At 41.1% G+C, this 17,993-nt stretch overlaps 1 long non-coding RNA gene across 1 annotated transcript in view; it reads right to left on the bottom strand.

Annotated features, from left to right (window-relative positions):
- LOC121696901 overlaps positions 1 to 17,993 on the bottom strand; it is a 29,242-nt gene that overhangs the window by 8,232 nt on the left and 3,017 nt on the right. Inside the window, exons 2-3 of the long non-coding RNA XR_006026353.1 lie at positions 14,022 to 14,115; positions 12,971 to 13,086 (exon numbers count right to left, since the gene is read on the bottom strand). This is a non-coding gene — a long non-coding RNA (uncharacterized LOC121696901). The remainder of the gene's footprint in view (positions 1 to 12,970; positions 13,087 to 14,021; positions 14,116 to 17,993) is intronic.

The raw sequence follows: 17,993 nt of genomic DNA, 5'->3' as shown, positions 1-17,993 counted from the left end.
TTCTCTCTCTCTCTCTCTCTCGCTCTCATCCCTGAAACCAGGGAGCATCTTCTTCGCGTTAGGCAATCTCTCCTAATAGTCTGTGAAATAGGAGGGATTGCCGTAACTAAGCAAAGGGGGGAATAGAATAAAATTATAACACCGAAAGGTGACCCTTAGTCGTTGGCGGTGTGTGCATAGGATTAAACATCCTGCCATTGAGAGCCGAAGGGGGGTTTAGGTGGCTGTAAAACAGGGCACAGGGTGCAAACCTCAATGGTCCAAGTCCATCAACTGTTAATCGAAAAAGGACTGCAACATTGAGCTTACATATTATCATTTCCACAAGCTGATGGAAGTGTTTTACAAATGACTAGTTCAGGAACGGTGTAGGCACAAGAGAACTGAAGACTGCTTTTTGTTGAAAGCTGGCAGTATAAATATTAGCTCCATAATTCCAGTATATTGCTTTGGTTATCAGCTTGTTCTTGGTAGCAATTTGTGTTCATCTGATAAACCGTATACTATGTAATATCAACACTGCAATATTTGACCTTTCCAATTTCCATTGGATTTCTGGCATAGATCTGATGCTATACATAATAAATGGATATACAGTAACATTGAGAAGACCTTTAATGTACAGGTCTCGTCTGTGTTTTCCATTTAAATGGCTGTTTTACACTGCCAGTACGTGCACAGTACTGTGCATCTTTCTCGGTCGGTCGCCTGCTTGATAAGGCAGCCTGTCTAATTACAGGCTCAGTGTCTCAAAGACTGTGTGGAATGGAGAGAAAATGGTTTCACTCAGGAGGAAAGTGAGACAATGGATTCCCAAATCCGGAGAAAGGATTTCTATCGTGCCAGCCCCTTTGCCCGACTCTTGCGCACACCAATTGTGGCATCATCGAGTGTTTAATTACAGCTAAGTGACTTTGCACAGAGTCCTTGACCCAGTTGAGATGCCTTATCACATCGAGCTGCGCTGAGTCAAGATTACTTTTTAAACTTCGGGAGAGAGGGGGGGATAGAAAACAAGCTAATGCTATTTCCCCAAATACATGGCAGACACACAGCCCAAAGCCATTTAGGAAGCAATAGCCCATTCCAAGATGTGGCATCGAGTTGGCATCCGCACAGCTTTCAAATTCCTTCTCCCCAGCCAGATGGCTGCAGAATTACACATTTTTAATCTAAACCATGAACCTCTCCAGGCTTGGGGAAATCTTCTTGGAATACCCATTTTGGATTTATTTGCAGGGGGAACACATACTGTTACCCCGAGGGTCAAACATAATGGTAAACACACCGTCTGAAGGCAAGACGCTCAAAAAAAAAAAAATGCCAGGGCTAGTCTGCGGCTGAGCTATGTCCTTGTCGTCAGCCCGACCCTCTTCTTGGAAGGACACTGCAAGATGTACCCTGAAGATGTACTGCAGAGTTGCTGTCGTCCATCTACCTCTTTCTGTCGGGGTCTGGCAGGCGTAGGTGGGTTCTCAACGCGACACCGCTGTGGAAATGAAGTCTGCTGGCACTAATGAATATGGAGGAAGAGAACTATCAGGCAGAGGGGGCATCTGCGTCCTGTGGCTATGCGGATGATATTTTCTATTCTTAACTATTTACTTTGTGTGATCTTGAGTTATGTAAACTCAGCGGATGGCAACTCACAGAGGTGTTGGAGTCAACCTCACAAGTCACTGCTGGATATGTTTGTAATGTTCTCAGAAAAAAAGACAGCAGTGAATATGTGATTTAACTGCCACTCTTTGACACAGATATCACTTGTAATTCTGTGACTGACAAATCCATGTTTGACAAGTATGCCAGTGAGTGACTCACAATTCAAACACCTATTTAAATATAAAACATTTGTTTGTAAAATATGTCATAAAACCATATTGTGACATTGTAGTACATACCCTTTTTCACCACATAATGCCATTGCTAAAGACATAGAATAAGTATACACAGAAATTAAGTTAGACAAACTAGATCAACAACTAGCCCACCAGGGACAGACAGAGCAGATCAAGACCAGGTCTTGGCAAGAGGATGCTGATTTGGGTACAAACACACAGTATTATGTAGAGTACTGAGAGATATTGACAGTTTGGGGTTGTCTTTTGTACACTCAGGGGCATAGCACAAGATCCTAGGCCCTATGCATAGGCAGTCCTGATGGGCCCCCATGCCCCCCCCCCCCCCCCCCCAATGCATACAGTATATTCCAGACTTTTCAAGGGCCCCCCCTCCCCTTGGGGCCCTAGTAATCAGTACTGGTTTTACCCCCAGTCTGACACCCCTGCGTACACTGCTATCATTTTATATGCTTCTACATTTGTTTTGCGTATTTGTCTGAAAACATCATCTTTTAGATGGCAGAAGTTTCTCCTCAGCACTCAAACTGAAGTGCAGGCCCCAACCACAGTGCTCTTAAGGTTAATTAGAAACATTATCTCATCAGCAGCGAACCAATGGAGCAGTGGAGTCCCCCTGCTGGCAGAGACGCTAATCTCTGGCAGGGCCGCTCGGGGTCCACCTGCGATCCGTCTCCGTCACGGAGCTGACAGTCCCCACGGGCCGCCGGAAAAGGTTCCGGTCCAGCGCGCCGCTGTGACTGGGCTGCTAATGAAAACAGAGGAGCGCCGGCCGGCCGGGCCAGTCCAGTCCCGCAGACCGGCCCCAGCGACGACGCTGCACGCGTGGCACAAAACCGCCCAGGAGGCTGGCGTAAATGAACCTGAACACTGCTCTCCCTCGCTCATTTCTTTATCTCGCTTTTGTCCTCTCTCTTTCTCTCTTTCTCTGAAATTTCTCTCTGTCTTTGTCTCAATTTTATGAAGTGGTGTGCTAAGACATCTTTACCAGTGAGGGGTAACTCTTACCTATAGGATTAAAGCTAAGATGTCCCTATAAAATGTAATTATTTTCAAAAACTCACAATATCTTATGTCACCACATGCTGATGACAACATACATTCACTGACTGAAATAATACATTTTAGATCTTTCATCTTTCCCTTGACCCCTGTCAAATCTTTGAACCCAGTGCTAATAAATGGATAATATTACAGGTTATCTTACTATTAAGTCAGGCTTCCCCTCTTAAAAAGCCCTGTCACATCGGAGGTGGATGAATTACAGCTTAATTTGTTATCTAGACTGACATTCACAAGACAAGATTAGGAAATGTGCTTGTCTTATGGCCTTCCTCATTATTAAATTACCGGCCATGCTACTCCAGTGGCTCCATCTCATCCCGAGATGTTAAACAAGAGGTAAGGTCAGATGTGTCAAAGCTTAACTTCTTTGTCTATCAACAAACAAACAAACACACACACACACACACACACACACACACACACACACACACACACACACACAAGCACATGCCATAACATGCACACACTAACACAGGAAGAGAAAATTACTTAAGCCTTTGTGTTCCTGATGACAATGATTAAATGAAATGCACATGTCTACAGTAAACTGTACCCTGCTGGAGTGATCAATATATAATCTATTGCAATTTGTACATTACAATGCAATAAGTGCAATCCTGTGAATGAAGTTGGATAAAGTACCTTCAGTCTCTGGGTGTCCTAAGTTTCTGTAATAAGTCTATATTTCTATAAAATTTACATAGTCTTTACAGCATGTATTGCTACTTTGTGCCTCTGTGCCTTAGTGAGAGCTTGGCACCTTGTTATGGCAGCAAATACCGGCAAACTCGGGAAACAAACGACCATTAAAACTACTTCCATTCTCACCCCCCTCCTGGCTCACTCAGACTGTGACCAAAGATTGTTTGTCATCCTATACCTCTCAACAACACTGCCAAACTGTCAGAGGCAGCCTTATTTTCATAAGGGAGGAAGCCATATGTTCCATTGCCTGCTGGCAAGTGACAAGTGGTGACCCTGGCGTGCGGCGACTAGGAGAGGGCCCCCTTCTCTCTGCCCACTCCACAGGTACGGCGTCACGGCAACACCCTACCATCTCACAGCTTCCTGCCACCGAGCACATTATTGATGACAGTGGCACAGGAAACAGCAGTCATCTCTATGGAAATAAGGCAATTTAAATGATTGAAAGTGTGTCCATAGATAACTGCCTTTCATTTGTTACTCTAAAGTGGGCGTGATGCATAGGGTTAACAGGCTTTGGGTGGTGGTGGGGGAAATGGATCTGCTGCATGGTAATTGCCAGTGAAAGCGATTATATTGCTCTGAATGAAGAGGTTGTTGTTGTTTTTTTTCTGTTGACAGTTATGTGCTAGTTGTGTTAGTTTCAGATGTGTTAGGAGTCAGAGTAAATCAGTGCAGAGGAGAGAGATAATACAAACATATTTTCTTTTCAGATAATGCAGAATATGTCTGGAATGGTGATTCAAAAAGAGATACCACTGATCAAGGTGAATCAAACGTCCATCTCTCAAACAACTACAACCAGGAACTATTTGCCCCAGCTATACAATGGCGTCACCATTAAAAGTATACCCCCCCCCCCCCCCCCCCATATATTCCATCATTTTTATTTAACTGGTTTGAGAAACTGCTGACTAGCAAGTTCCCCCTTCTCCTCCTTTATGAGTCGGTGAATATGCTTTTAAGTGGATCCGTGGTGAACGTTTCTGATGCAGAACGTGCTCTTGCGGGCTGTTGTGTGTTTCAGGTCTTGTAGCGTAAAAAAAAAACAAGCAGGGCGTTAAAAATGATGTCCCCTATCAGAAAGACTTATGACAGCTCTCCTCAGCGACAGAAATAAATACCAGACATCACACTTTTATAAGTTACGCCGTGACCCTCAACACTACGACCCCATCATTAATATGGGAAGACCAGATGATGGATCAGAGTATGGTTCACTGGAGCATCACTGGGCCTCTGCTGGCCTTGGCTCGTATATCAGCACGCAGGCCCTGAAAGGGAGGTATTCGTTCAGCAGTATTTCAACAGTAGCCTAACGCTAGGCCCATCGTAAACCTTTGCACATGTACATGCTTCTCATGATTAGCTGCATGTTGTCAGGGGCATTTTTACATTGTGTGCATGTTTTCACGCATCCCTGGATTTACTGACGGATATTTCCGATATAGACCCTTTCAACAAGAAAAACAAAAACAATGCTTGAACGTTCTATTTTGTTCCCAATCAACTTCCTTTCCAGTAAGATAACTATGGAATGTTAAAATGGAAGCCTTGTGGGAACAACTACGATGCTGATAATGGAACTCTCTTGAAACGGTAAATATAAGGGAAAGGGTTTTTTTGAAGTAGTGTGTCAGAATGTACCGTATGTGTAAGACCATACAAGATGGACACACAGGTAATTTAATTTGTTACTTCATGTATACTCCCTCAGCTATAATACATTTTCCCATCATATTTTAGTCATTGTAGGCAAATGCCTACAAAGGCAAAGGATTACTCCTTTATTGAAAGTATACTGACCTTTTCATGCTGGTTTCACTCCCTCTCAATTAAAAATAAGAAACATCTCCAGAGCATTGTGAACACATGTTCTAAAATCATTGACCACTCTCATCAGTCTCTGATATCACTGCACGACAAGGCAACACTAAGGAAAGCCAACTGCATCTTAGAAGACTCTACTCATGTCCTTGAGGGTATTCGCCTTTTGAACTTGAATGCTCCCAGCACCTCCTCCTCTCTCTCCTGGGACTAACCCCCCGCCCCCTTACACCCCTGTCTGTCCTGTTCTTTCTTTTGTTCTGTCTTATATGTTGTGTTATGTCTTATATGTCACCATGCCTGCATAGCAAAATTGCCCCTCAGGGATAAATAAAGTTTTTTGAATTGAATTGAATTACAGTAACATTATGTAAATAGTTTGAATTGTATGATCTATTCTATTTCTAAATGTTTGACTATCAAATATATGAGCTGAGCCTCAGCCTCACAGTTGCTGCCTTTGATAAAGTCTCGGTTTTTGGTCGATTCTTGTCTCTGAGATATAAGTTTCATCAGTATTAAATCAACTCTGAAATTTCAGGAGAGTCCAATTCTCCTCCAGTAATGTTTTTCCCTTTTTCACCCAAATTGAAATGATAGTTCCTCTTAGAGCAGACATAGCTCAGCTCCAACAGGTAGCCGGTGCCATGAGTATTACTCTTTCCTTTGGCACTAGCAGGTGTCAGGAACAATCGTGCTGGCCTGTCAGAGCTGCTCTGTGCGATGTCTGGAGTGATTCATCTTGTTGCCAGGATCATTAACTTCCTGTTGGAGGGGCTGACAGAGAGAAAGTCAAAGCGCACTCCGGAAAAAAAGTTTATGTGCCGTCAGTGCCTCCATACTAATTGCATTTTTCTCTCCCAGAGAGATTATTTTATTATGTCAAGGTAAATACCCCAGTGTGTGAGAGTTCATAGTTTGCACAGATGTGGACTTTGAGTCATACTCATTTTATGTTTTAGTCAGGTAAAATATTTCAGTTTCTAAATGAGGGTACCCTGACCAGAAGGCTATATGTAGAGTTGGTTCAATGGCACTGTAGCGATATTTGATTGATGGAATGATATTTCCATTTATTTTATGTTCACACACACACACACACAGACAGTCTCACACACCCATTAGTATACTAATTGTCCCATTAAAGTAATGAGAGGTTCTCTCTTTAGCTATTAATTGCTTAATTTGAGTAATGTTTATTTCTGCTCAGACATATGTTTGCTACTGTCCATGTTGTTCATTTACTCAACTCGTATTCATTTAGGCCATCAGGTGCTCATCAAAGCCTTCAATTAATTGGTAATAGAAACTAAAAGACCAATCAAATTAACCTCTTTCCAGTACATTACATTTTTATATGAGAGTTAATAGAATGTCAGACATAAAGTTTTCCACCCATGCATGCCATCGCGATGTGAAAATGTTATATTTCTTAGGACTTAATTATGGAAGTAAACTGTACCCAACTTCTCATCCTCAAGTTGCCTTTGATAAAACTCTGAGATCAATTTTTGGAAGAAAATGAAAGGTGTGTCACCCCTTGACCTTTGTGCTACAATAGACTTCTATTGTTGTTGCTTGGTAACAAGTTATTACACGGTTGTAGCACTGCCAAACTCAGTAAAGGGGAAAAAGAAGTCCCACACTTGAGGAATTATGATGGAGAAATCTGGACATTAAAATGTATGACCAGTTTTTCTGCACCTCATTGTTTGTAGAACAATGAAGAAGCTGCTCTTTCTTCTCTAAGGGAGTCTAAGCTTTCATTGTTGTGAATAAAGCCCTAAACCCCTAGATATCTGCTGAAAGGTTACCATCATGAGGTGGAAATGTTTTCAACATAATACTGAGCTCTACAATGATGGTATCATATTATATCATAAGTCCTAAATCTTCACTGGGTTTAGAGGTCTGTTTGTTTATTTATTTGTTTTGCAATATATTTTGTTGACACCTGAATGAAACCCCCTATGGTGTCAGACTGATACAAAGTATATGTTTGCAATACAGCATTCTGTGTGAGGCATATCACACAGGCAAGCTAACACTTCAATCCTGTCTTTACTTGCCAACCTCATTTTCATCTGTCTATTATGTCTAATTTAGCTTTTCTTTTGTCTCATTTTTTTTGGTGTTGTTATTGTCATTGACTCTGTGACTGTCATACCAGTTTCTTTATTATAAACGTGTTGTGCAAAACTATTGTGCAAAGCCCAAAGCACGGAATTCATCCCCAAGAATAGCATGGTGATCTATGTGCTAAAAATTCACTACGTCAGAGAATGCTAACTGCAAAATGTTGCAGACAATAGTTTTTTAGAGCTCCTCTGTAAATCCATACCGAGTACTAATAGGGTTACAGGCCGAGTGGGGCAATAATATGAGAAGCAAAAAGCACTAAACACGGGGAGTTCCATCTCTTGTGTCTCCACTTGATTGGTTTTAACAGTTCTTTTGATCTTTTGCAGTGATTGAAGTGTTTCGGTGGTACACGGGGGGCACCGCGAGAGCAGGGGAGGAGGCGGAGTGCCACGCGCCAGCACATGCCTAAGAGGCACAAACATCTGAATGTCAGAGGGAAATTAAAACACTTTCCCATTACTGGGGCCTTGAATCTTAATTCGTTCTTCCACAAACTATACAAACTGGGTGACAAGGTCAGTAAATTTTTATTGAATGGGAGGTGAGTGTTGACCTTTCAATAGCGTTTTTCAAAAATGGAGGGGCACTAAATCTATACTGTACATACTATGGGGGGGAGTGTGTGTATGTGTGTGTGCTGTATCACTACATACACATTGACTCCAGATGTGAATGAACAGAAGATTTATCCAGATTGTTTTTCTTTATGCCGTATTGACTTTTTCCAAGAGGCATTATCGGATAATAGGAAGGCATCAGCTTCCCTGATCGAGAATGAGGTACCACACATTGTTTTCTTTTGTCAAGTTTAAAACAAGATCTGCATTCATTTAATCTTTATTGCATTTATTTAATTATTTAATGTTTTTGTCATTGTATTCATGTATTCAGCCTGTTTTTTTTTTATTAAGGAATTAACCTGCCCATGAGGTAACTTTACAAAAAGATAAGACGGACCTCTCCATCAATGTTTGATGGCACTACTGTAGTCGGTGCTCTGAATCAGGTGTTGCTTTGGTAAACACTTCAGTCACAGGAGCCTGAAGTCTCATAAGCTGGAGACATTGTCCAGACACACTCCACAACACAAAACAATTTGCTACGTGTAATGCTATGTCAATATCTGCAGACAGAAGACAAATGTTGTTATTGCTATGTCATTTCGACATTAGCGAAAGCTTTTTTTTCTGAAGAGGGTGGGGGATGGGGCAGGAGATGAAAGTCAAAAGTAAATATTTCTACTCCTAGAAAATGTCAAATAATACGTGGCCAATCAGAAGAGAGCATCACATTTGTTTCAAGTGACAGACCAAGGATGGATTTTGGTCTTTCATTCGAATTCTCCTTCATGGTCCGCAGATCTACTCAGTGATAGACAAACTGCATGCACCAATGTGCAGTCAAAGAAATCGTTAACTGGTAGTGAATGCTGAAGTCGCTGCATTGAAGAACAATGTATTAAGCAGCTTGCTGAGTAATTAGGCTCACAGTTGCATCGTTACAGAACCAAGTAAGACAGGAAATAAATCATTTATGTGTCAGTGCACAGTCTGCACACTGAAATGGTTCATCAGTTTTTACCTGCCTATTGCTACACAGTAAGACAATGGGCCATTGAAAATGATGAATGCCAAGCACTTCAGAATGTAGATGTTGTCCAAGGACTGGAACATTTAGGCTGGAATTAGGTTAAGCCCTCCACATTAAAATAAACCGTCAAGAGTGGGTGCAAAGACAGGGCAGAGATTAAGAATCTGGAGTCAGTGCAAGCTATTAAGCAACATTTGCTGTATAGTGCCACCATCATCACATTCTTTGAGAGACGGGCTGTGAAGCAACAAACTCAAGAGATCATAGTAGTAATCCTTGAATCCTTGTTCGGGCACAAATCAGGCCAATTACAATGAGTGCCAAAGTGACTTTTCCCTGTCATCTCTCCAGGGAATTCTGCCGGCATCAATTAGAATTGTCGTTTCTAATCTGCTCCAGCTTCCCAGACACTGGTCATTTCCCATTAGAGTCATTTTCCTGGGATCCCATTGACCGATAGACATCTCTGAGGCTCAACAGAGGAGACGTAGAGGACAATAATTAAGGAGGTGGCATTTACTCCCACTCAGGTGCTCTCAGAGATCTAAATCTGCAATTACCTTCCAGAAAATAGCATTGTCAGGACAGGGCCAGTGTTAATAATGGCTTCCATGCACTGCTGGGATCCCGAGCCCAATCGTTTCTACTGAAGCTGCAGTTTGATTGTTTATCACTGTACCCTGGGTTATCAGCCACACTATTCTAGTAAATGTTAGAGAGAAAGAGGGGGGTGGGGGAGTGTAGGGTTTATTTCTGCTTGTTTGTGCATCACACAATTTCTAAACTGAGATCACTTCTGATCAGAAATGGCCAAATCTCTATCAAATCAGATAACTATGAGAGCACAGCATAAACCAAACAGAATGACCTATTACTAATTTCAGTGTTTCCTATGAAATGTCATATAGAAACCTGGTCAATAATATCAGACTTTTTTAAACGTCTTATTTAAATACAGTCTACAATGTAGAGTGTACATGCTGCATGGAAGGGGTGTGATCACAAGGCTAGCAAGTTTCCCAATCTGACTTCCTTTCTAGCCATGCAATGAGAAACTGTGGTGCAGCTCATACCAAGAATTTTGCCCACCACACCCCTTGAACACACACACACACACACACACACACACACACACACACTATCTCTCTCTCTCTCTCTCTCTCTCTCTCTCTCTCTCTCTCTCTCTCTCTCACACACACACACACACACACACACACATACACATATGCACAATGCAGCAGCCGTGTCCAAGCTCTAAGTTCCCAGACACTTGATAAAGTGCAAAAGGACCATTTGCACAGAAGGCAATTAAAAGCTTTAGTGGTTCCTGCAGGCAGAAGGTAGTTTTGGGGCCCCAGTCGACACATGAGCCACTGCCTTATTGGAAAAGACTGCTATGAGCAGTGAAATGGCATCAGTAATTTACGCCAAATAGGCTCCAGGTAGCATACCAGTGCCAAGAAGAACACATCTGCATTAATCAATATGAAATTACCCCACATTTAATTAGACGAGGCCAGCCCTTGCACCTGACCATAAACAGAATAAAGAGAATGTGTTATTTATCGACATTCATGCAGGGAGACATGTGCACGAAATGTGCTTGAGAAACACAATTGTTATCAACAATATGTGCATATTCTTTTTTTTTTTCAATTCTAGTTTATTGCTTATCAGATAACCCAACCATTTCCCTCTTATATGTTTGCCACCAAATCACCTTCCTCACCTTGAGAAAATACTGTAATAGCATTAACAACCATTAATAACTAATTGAAGCTGCCCTTTGGATACTGCTGCTAAATATCTCCAAACAGAATTGGTCATAAGAGGTCACTTTAGGTTTATGTGCGTGCTTGTGCACCTGCTCAGCCTGCCCCTGCAGCCTCAGGACATTCTTTGTGGGGACAAATAGTTCTGCATCGACGAGGGCATGCTCTACGAGCAACTGATAAGAGTGTCCTTAAAATGACCATACAGTAGCCAATGCAAGGAGATAATCAAGACAACCTCTGGATTAAGAGACATTAGCATATCTCCTGATCACTGTGATTGCTTGCCTGTTGTCCATTGGCTAAAACATCTAATGATTGTTGCTGTTTAGGTTTGATTTGGCCGACCTTATGTCTCTTTCTGTGCCAATCTCCTGCGCTTTCCCTTGGTAGGCGCCACATGCCTCACAAAAGAAAATGTTTTTAGGAGTGTTGCTTGCCCTGGCAGCATTAGCCCACTCCCAGCCTTGACCTGCTCCCTTGGTGTCCTTTAGCGGTGTTGGTAAACACAAGTGAATGTGAGGCTGCGGCGGACTCTGTCTATCTGACCTCTCCCGACAGGCACTGACCTTCCTGATCTGTCTACTGCATTACTCCCGCTGCCTCGTTTTTCAGCGCCGCAGACGGCTCCCGCTCTTTATCGCTCGCGGGGATCAGCAATCGCTCACTGACCACTTTCACATTAATGCAGCCTGTCTGGCACGCTGTCCACAGGGCTCCTTAAGCACTGCAAATACAATGGGCTCGATCCCATAGTGCTGAGGAGAGAGCGGACACAGCAATGCGGGCTGGAATTTTCACGGTAGATTAGGACTTTTGTGGGCATTAACTCCTCATGTGAACCATTCAAACAACTCTCACTCAGTCACAGCACTGCTCATTTGAAATAGATAGGAACATAATATTCCACAACTGTGCAAGAGTTATGGGGTCACACATTTTCAATTAAGTATAAGTTCCCAATTTCAAACTCGATTTTTTAGGCACTTGTTTATGTTGAATGATCAAGAGCGTTTTGGTTAGCTGTTCCAAGCATATAATTCTCCATTAATTTCTCCCCAGGTGGAAATACAAATTCCCGCACAAATAGAGCGGTGCCTCTACTCCACCTGTCATAAACTGAGATTAGAGCGAGCGAGTCGACAGGAGCTTGTCAAGTCGCAGGCAGCGCAGCAGTGAGCAGGTGCGTGAGTCAGGGCAGAAGAAAGGCATGTTATCTGCAGCTCCCCGCTTTAGAAATGAGATGTACAGCTGCCACAGCTCTGAATTAGAGCCTTTATTCCTCTCTCTCTCTCCCTCTCTCTCTCTCTCCCCTCTCTCTCGTCTCACATCCCCCCAGCCTCCTCTGTTCTGACAGCCAGGGAAACGTGTTACATTTACAGTATACGCTTCAAAATGACAAACCAAGGATTTACTTGTGAGCGGACGAGGGATGGGGGCATATTTTCCAGTTTGCTTAGAAAAGGGAAACAAACTGCTCACAGTCTGAGCAACATTTTGTAGTAATGATCGAGCCAGAACTTGTCTGTCAAAAACAGAAGCATCCTACTGACTCCAACCGCATGAGAGAGTATCATATCAGACAAGATTCAACATAATTTCACACATGGTTACATTTCAACATCAGTTATTATTTAGGAAAATAAACCACAAACCCTGTTCTACAATGATGTGAGTGAGATAAAGATTAATTCAAGACTGTACCTTGTTAAACCATCTCAGTCGAGGAAATTGTGCATTCTGGTAAAATTAGTATCTCATTTCCATATGAAGCGGCTCTATTAATAATGGGGAGCTTGTGTCCAATTTCTCTTTCCATTCTATGGGAAATGAGCTATGAAGAATGATAGTAATTGTCAATGGACAATTTCAGTAATAGAGCATCTGCTTCAGTTCTTCATGCTACATAATCATCCTTGTCATAATCAAAAAGAGCCAGAGATTTCTTGAAAGGGATGAAACACCAAATACTTAATTAAGTTCATAAGATGACAACAAGTGCAATTTTACCTTGTTAGCGGTTTCATTCCATTTGCTCACTTGAGTTTTCAAACTTAATCTTCACACACATTTGTGTCGGTGTTGGAGTGTAATGCTCTCTGGGTGATTGTGAAAATGTTTCCCATCTGAAAAACATGAAAAACAAAGATAACCCAGAGACAGTGTTGTTCTCAGCACTAAACTGCTTTTGACTTCAGAGTGTCTTCATAGAGACTATATCCTAAAATACTTTAATAGACACTCTTTTGTATTGCTTTTGGTCTCCTGTGATTTACACTGATCCTTTTACCATGCATGAAGGTTAAGAAAGATTTTTTTCCCTTTTCGTCGCAAACCTCAGAGAGCCCACATCTGTTCATCATTCTGACCAACTAAACGGGATTTAAGCTCTCATTTCATCAGGGCTATGGGTCATGTGCTAACGAGAATAAATGGCCTTTCAGTGTTATTTCAGAGATGACATCTGGGACAAGGAGGATTCCCAGCCTTAATAACAAGGTTTGTTAAAGCCTGCAGGTGACAGACCGGCTTCCACTGAGAATTACCCAAGAGTGTGTTTCAGATAAATGAATGGTGAGTTTCTTTTAAGTAATGTTTGAAGTTACTTACACAGTTTAGTATCTGAAGCAATTGGGACTGAATCTATGTCCACTTATTTTATTTCAGTACTCTCTTGATCAACCTAAATTTATGCAAAAATAGTACTACCATGCGCTCTACTTTTTTCACATATTTTTGCTAAACCCATGAATAACTTTCTGTCTACAGTGACTATTAGGCAAATACTTTACATGAATCATGCACTTAATTTCAGAGCAGCTCCAGCTGGTCAGAGAAACCTCACAAGTTGGATTATCCAAAAAACCTTGCATGTGACACACGGCATAAAAAAATTCAAGGACCAGTCTTTTCCTTGACATTGTGCTTCACAGCCAACACAGTTGTTAAAGAGATTAACGGGTCTGGGCGCATGGACGATGGAGATGATGGATTTAGCAGGATCAAGCTCATTAAGTATGCAGTTATTCAGAAATCTGTCTGTTGAAGATGTGCAACTCACCTCCGGTCTGCCAGCTCATGTGTGAAACGCTAGGTGCACCACGCAGGGCCTGCAACATTCCCACTGATCCAGCTGTTCACATCACCGGATGCACCTAAGAGCAAATCAAATGGAATATTTGCATATAATGATTGATGCGGTGGCAATATGATCTGCATTACATATAGAATATAGCACTTACAGAATGTGTAATATTACATAAAGCATGCAAGCCCCCTGTGTTAAGGAATTAATATATTTTAATGCTGTAGGTTACAAAAGAATGGCCTCTGTAATGTCTTCCCATTGACGAATTCTGTCCTACAAAAGGATAGCTTGCTTTGTCATTAATGTTTTAAGGAAGAGGAACTAAATTTGCTGAAGATATATTTTCCACAATGTCTTAAAGGAACAGCTAAGGCACATCATTTCGAAAGAAGCAAACATGTTTGAGAGCACTGAAGTGAAAGAGATTAGCCATGTTTGAGTGCAAAGTCATTCAAAAGATTAAGCATGTTTTTCGATTCTTATCAAACCTCCTAAAGATAGACAATGGGGTATAGTATCAGGCCTGGGCATCTGGTGTTCAATAACAACGGCGGGGCTGCAATGTCATCTGATCAGAATCAGAGTTGCTCTGTCCATGTAATGCCAATGAGGGCCAGCTCTGTTTTGATGGTGATGTGTGGCTGGATGATCCCATTTTAGAGTATTGTTAGGGACAAAAAGGGCTAGTTATTAGACACTGTGCTCAAATAAATATATTTTGAGACTGTTCTGTGTGGAGAAAAAGAAAATATAATACAAAGTGTACTTTGGAGTCATCAAAATGCTCTTATTTGAGAATATTTCCGTGACATTGTGAATGGTGACAAACAGTAATAGAAAAATCTGTCTCTCTTTTCTTTCATCAGCTAGCTCTGATCCGTGTTCTGATAAGGTCATCTCAGGGTCAGCTGGTCACAATGTCCTTATTCTCAGTTGTCATGAGATACGTCTACGCCATTTTTCATCTCACAGGCCATTTACTGGGTGTCATAGGTAATACCGCTGCATTCTTTAAATGGCATTACCAAAAGGCAGAGCACAGAACCTCCACTGTACGTAGATGGTGTCTCTCACATGAGGACCATTCCACTCACATGTGCATCACACATAATGCAGGTTATCTCTGGCTGACCTTCAAACTATCCAGGTAAAAAAAAACAAAGGTTTAAAAATACAAGTAATTTCTTTCCTTCCCTGAACTTCAATAGACAAGTAGGATCCACACCAAACACCCACTTTTGATTGAGATATGTGGAGTTACGTTTCACATACGTTGACAGATTCCTAAGAATATCTGTCTTGATGAAAATTTAAATTGCTATGAAATTACCTGCTCATTCTATTCATACTGTGTGTAACCATAACCTGTCATTGAAATGCCACGACGGATAGATCTAATATTGTGTTTCGTGCTGATGGAAGGATAGTATTTAGTGCAATTAGTGCATTATTCATATCTGTTCTGATTTGAGGATTGTTCCATTACTGAGCCCTAGTATCATCCAATTCATCATCATCATCATCATCATCACATTGTGAAAGCTGAAGATTTTCATTAAGACCATGTCCAAAAGGGCCTTTAAATAGGGTGATTCATGGCATTACATATTGCTTCATGCACAGTGGTTTTATACTACTGCCTTTTTTTGCTGTTTAGTTTTTATACAGCCCCCTCTACATTTACTGGTATATGGTAAGGTTGTGCAAAAGCTGCATAAAAATCACCCTTTCTCAATTGCCTTAGTCTCTCAATGAAATATGAAAATTCCAACCTTTAAGAAAATGTACTCCGAGAAAAAAACAATGCCTCATAAAAAAAAATAATATTATCACATGTACCACATTTTTTTTAAAATTATGTTCAACTTTTTACATTTTCAAGCAGTAATCAATGGCTTGCATGTTTCATTTAGGCACAAACATGAAGTGACAGTGGCCAAATGTCGTAGTCCTCCTTCAGCATGCAAGACAAGAGAAATAATCACTGTTGGAGAGTTATATAAAAAAAGGTAGCATATAGGATCACCAATTTTCCGAACAAACTTAAAAAGTGACCTCATGCTAGATTATTTAAAAGGCATGCAATAAAATGCCTTTCCTGTCATTTAATTTCAAATATAAGTGGCAGGAGTTGTTCAATTCCATTAAAACGTTGCATGGAATTGTGTTCTAAAGTCAAATGAATAGTCAAATAAATCATGCTTTTTTGGCAACAAACACTGAAGTAAGGCATGGCACACACAGAAAGATGACTATACTGAAAAGAACCTCATGCCTACAGATCAGCATGGTGGGGGGTCTGTGATGTCATGGGGCTGTTTTTTAGTCCAGAGGCTCTGGTAACCTCAGGTGCATGAACTCCATGAGATACTCGAACATTTGAGATCAAAATGTATGTCTTTGCCAAAAGACACTAAAAGTTACTGAACACAAAATCAGCATCCGCCATGGCCATCTCCGTCCCCTGATCTGAACTCCATAGAGAACCAGTGGGGAGAGAGGATGCACATGAGAGGACCTGGGAATCTGAACAAGACGGATTCCAGGAATGGTCTCAAATATCTTGGTTTGTATTCTCCAACTTTATGGGATGTAGGGGAAGATGAAGAGGTGTTTTATTGGCAAATGGAGGCTTTATATATCAAATACAGGGGTGCAAATAATTGTGGCTTGTGTGCTTTGGCATTTATTTTTTTATGGGGCAATGTTTTTCTCAGAATTAATGTTCTCCCTTCCAAGGTTGGATTTTTTTCTCATTGTTTTCATTGTGAGACTAAGATGGATTGCCAAAAGATGGATTTTATTTATCTAATTCAACATTACCTGGGGTGGCAATACATGTGGAGGGCATAGGACTCTTAAACAATATCAAGTCACTGATATTTGTATCTTAAAGCAGGAGCTAAAATGAGCAGTCATCTCAGTCATGATGAGACAGTCTTTCTTCCCAATGCAAAATCAGTCTTCATCCTAATGAGATTGCTATCTCTCTGTCCCTATAAAGAAATGAAACTGGTATAAAAATGAGAAATATAGAGAGGAAACAAACAAACAAACAAATGAGAAAAGATCCATATGCTAATTGCATATATTATGTTTTCACAGAGAGAGAGAGAGAGAGAGAGAGAGAGAGTTCATGTGTGTATTTGTGTGTATGTGTGTGAGTGTGTGAAGCATGGGGCTAAATGCATGTCAGAGTGTCTTTGAACGGAAAATGCTACTCAGTGTTTGTTGATTGGATCACATGCTTTGCTGTTCAGATAAAGGCCCCTTCTCAATTTCACAATTTAAGTATGTAAGCCATGCAAACATAAATTCCACATGATTGTGTTCATATTTAGCAAGTCTCTGAGAGAGACATGCTGAGGTAAATGGGAGTGTATTATCTCATGCCTGCAGTGCAGAACTGTGAATTGTTTCAGCGTGGCTTTACCCAAAGCAGCTTTGTGTTTACTAGACAGACAACACCAGCCTAGGACTTACAGAAAAGTAACCGCACAACAGTTTTTGTTCTTCACAAAATCACAGTCGTTCAGTTGGGATGTTGCTATTGCCTAAATGCCTTGTCAACTTATTGACAAAGGAAAAAATGGTGTTCCATCATAAACCTACACTGTAAAAAGTTTAACGTAAAATTTACAGCAACTTGCTGGCAGCAAATAACCAGCAAGTTGCTGTATTTCACTCTACAGTACACCTACTGTATATGAAATCACAGTACCTATGCCTGATACTGTAAATGCAAACTACAGTAGTACTACCAGTGCTGTAATGTATACAGTATTGAATTGTCTACCGTATTTTTAATCACAGTACTTATGGATCATACTGTAACTTAGTACAGTAGTAATACCAGTGCTGTAATATTATATACAGTAATTTTGGGAAATTCATATCCTGCTTTATCTACAGCCAGGATAAATTTCACTAGGCCTAGGTATGGTT

The sequence above is a fragment of the Alosa sapidissima genome, chromosome 2 (assembly GCF_018492685.1).
Source record: "Alosa sapidissima isolate fAloSap1 chromosome 2, fAloSap1.pri, whole genome shotgun sequence".
Taxonomy (NCBI): Eukaryota; Metazoa; Chordata; class Actinopteri; order Clupeiformes; family Clupeidae; genus Alosa; species Alosa sapidissima.
Note: the sequence above shows the minus strand (reverse complement) of the source record. Positions and strands in the feature narration are given on the sequence as shown.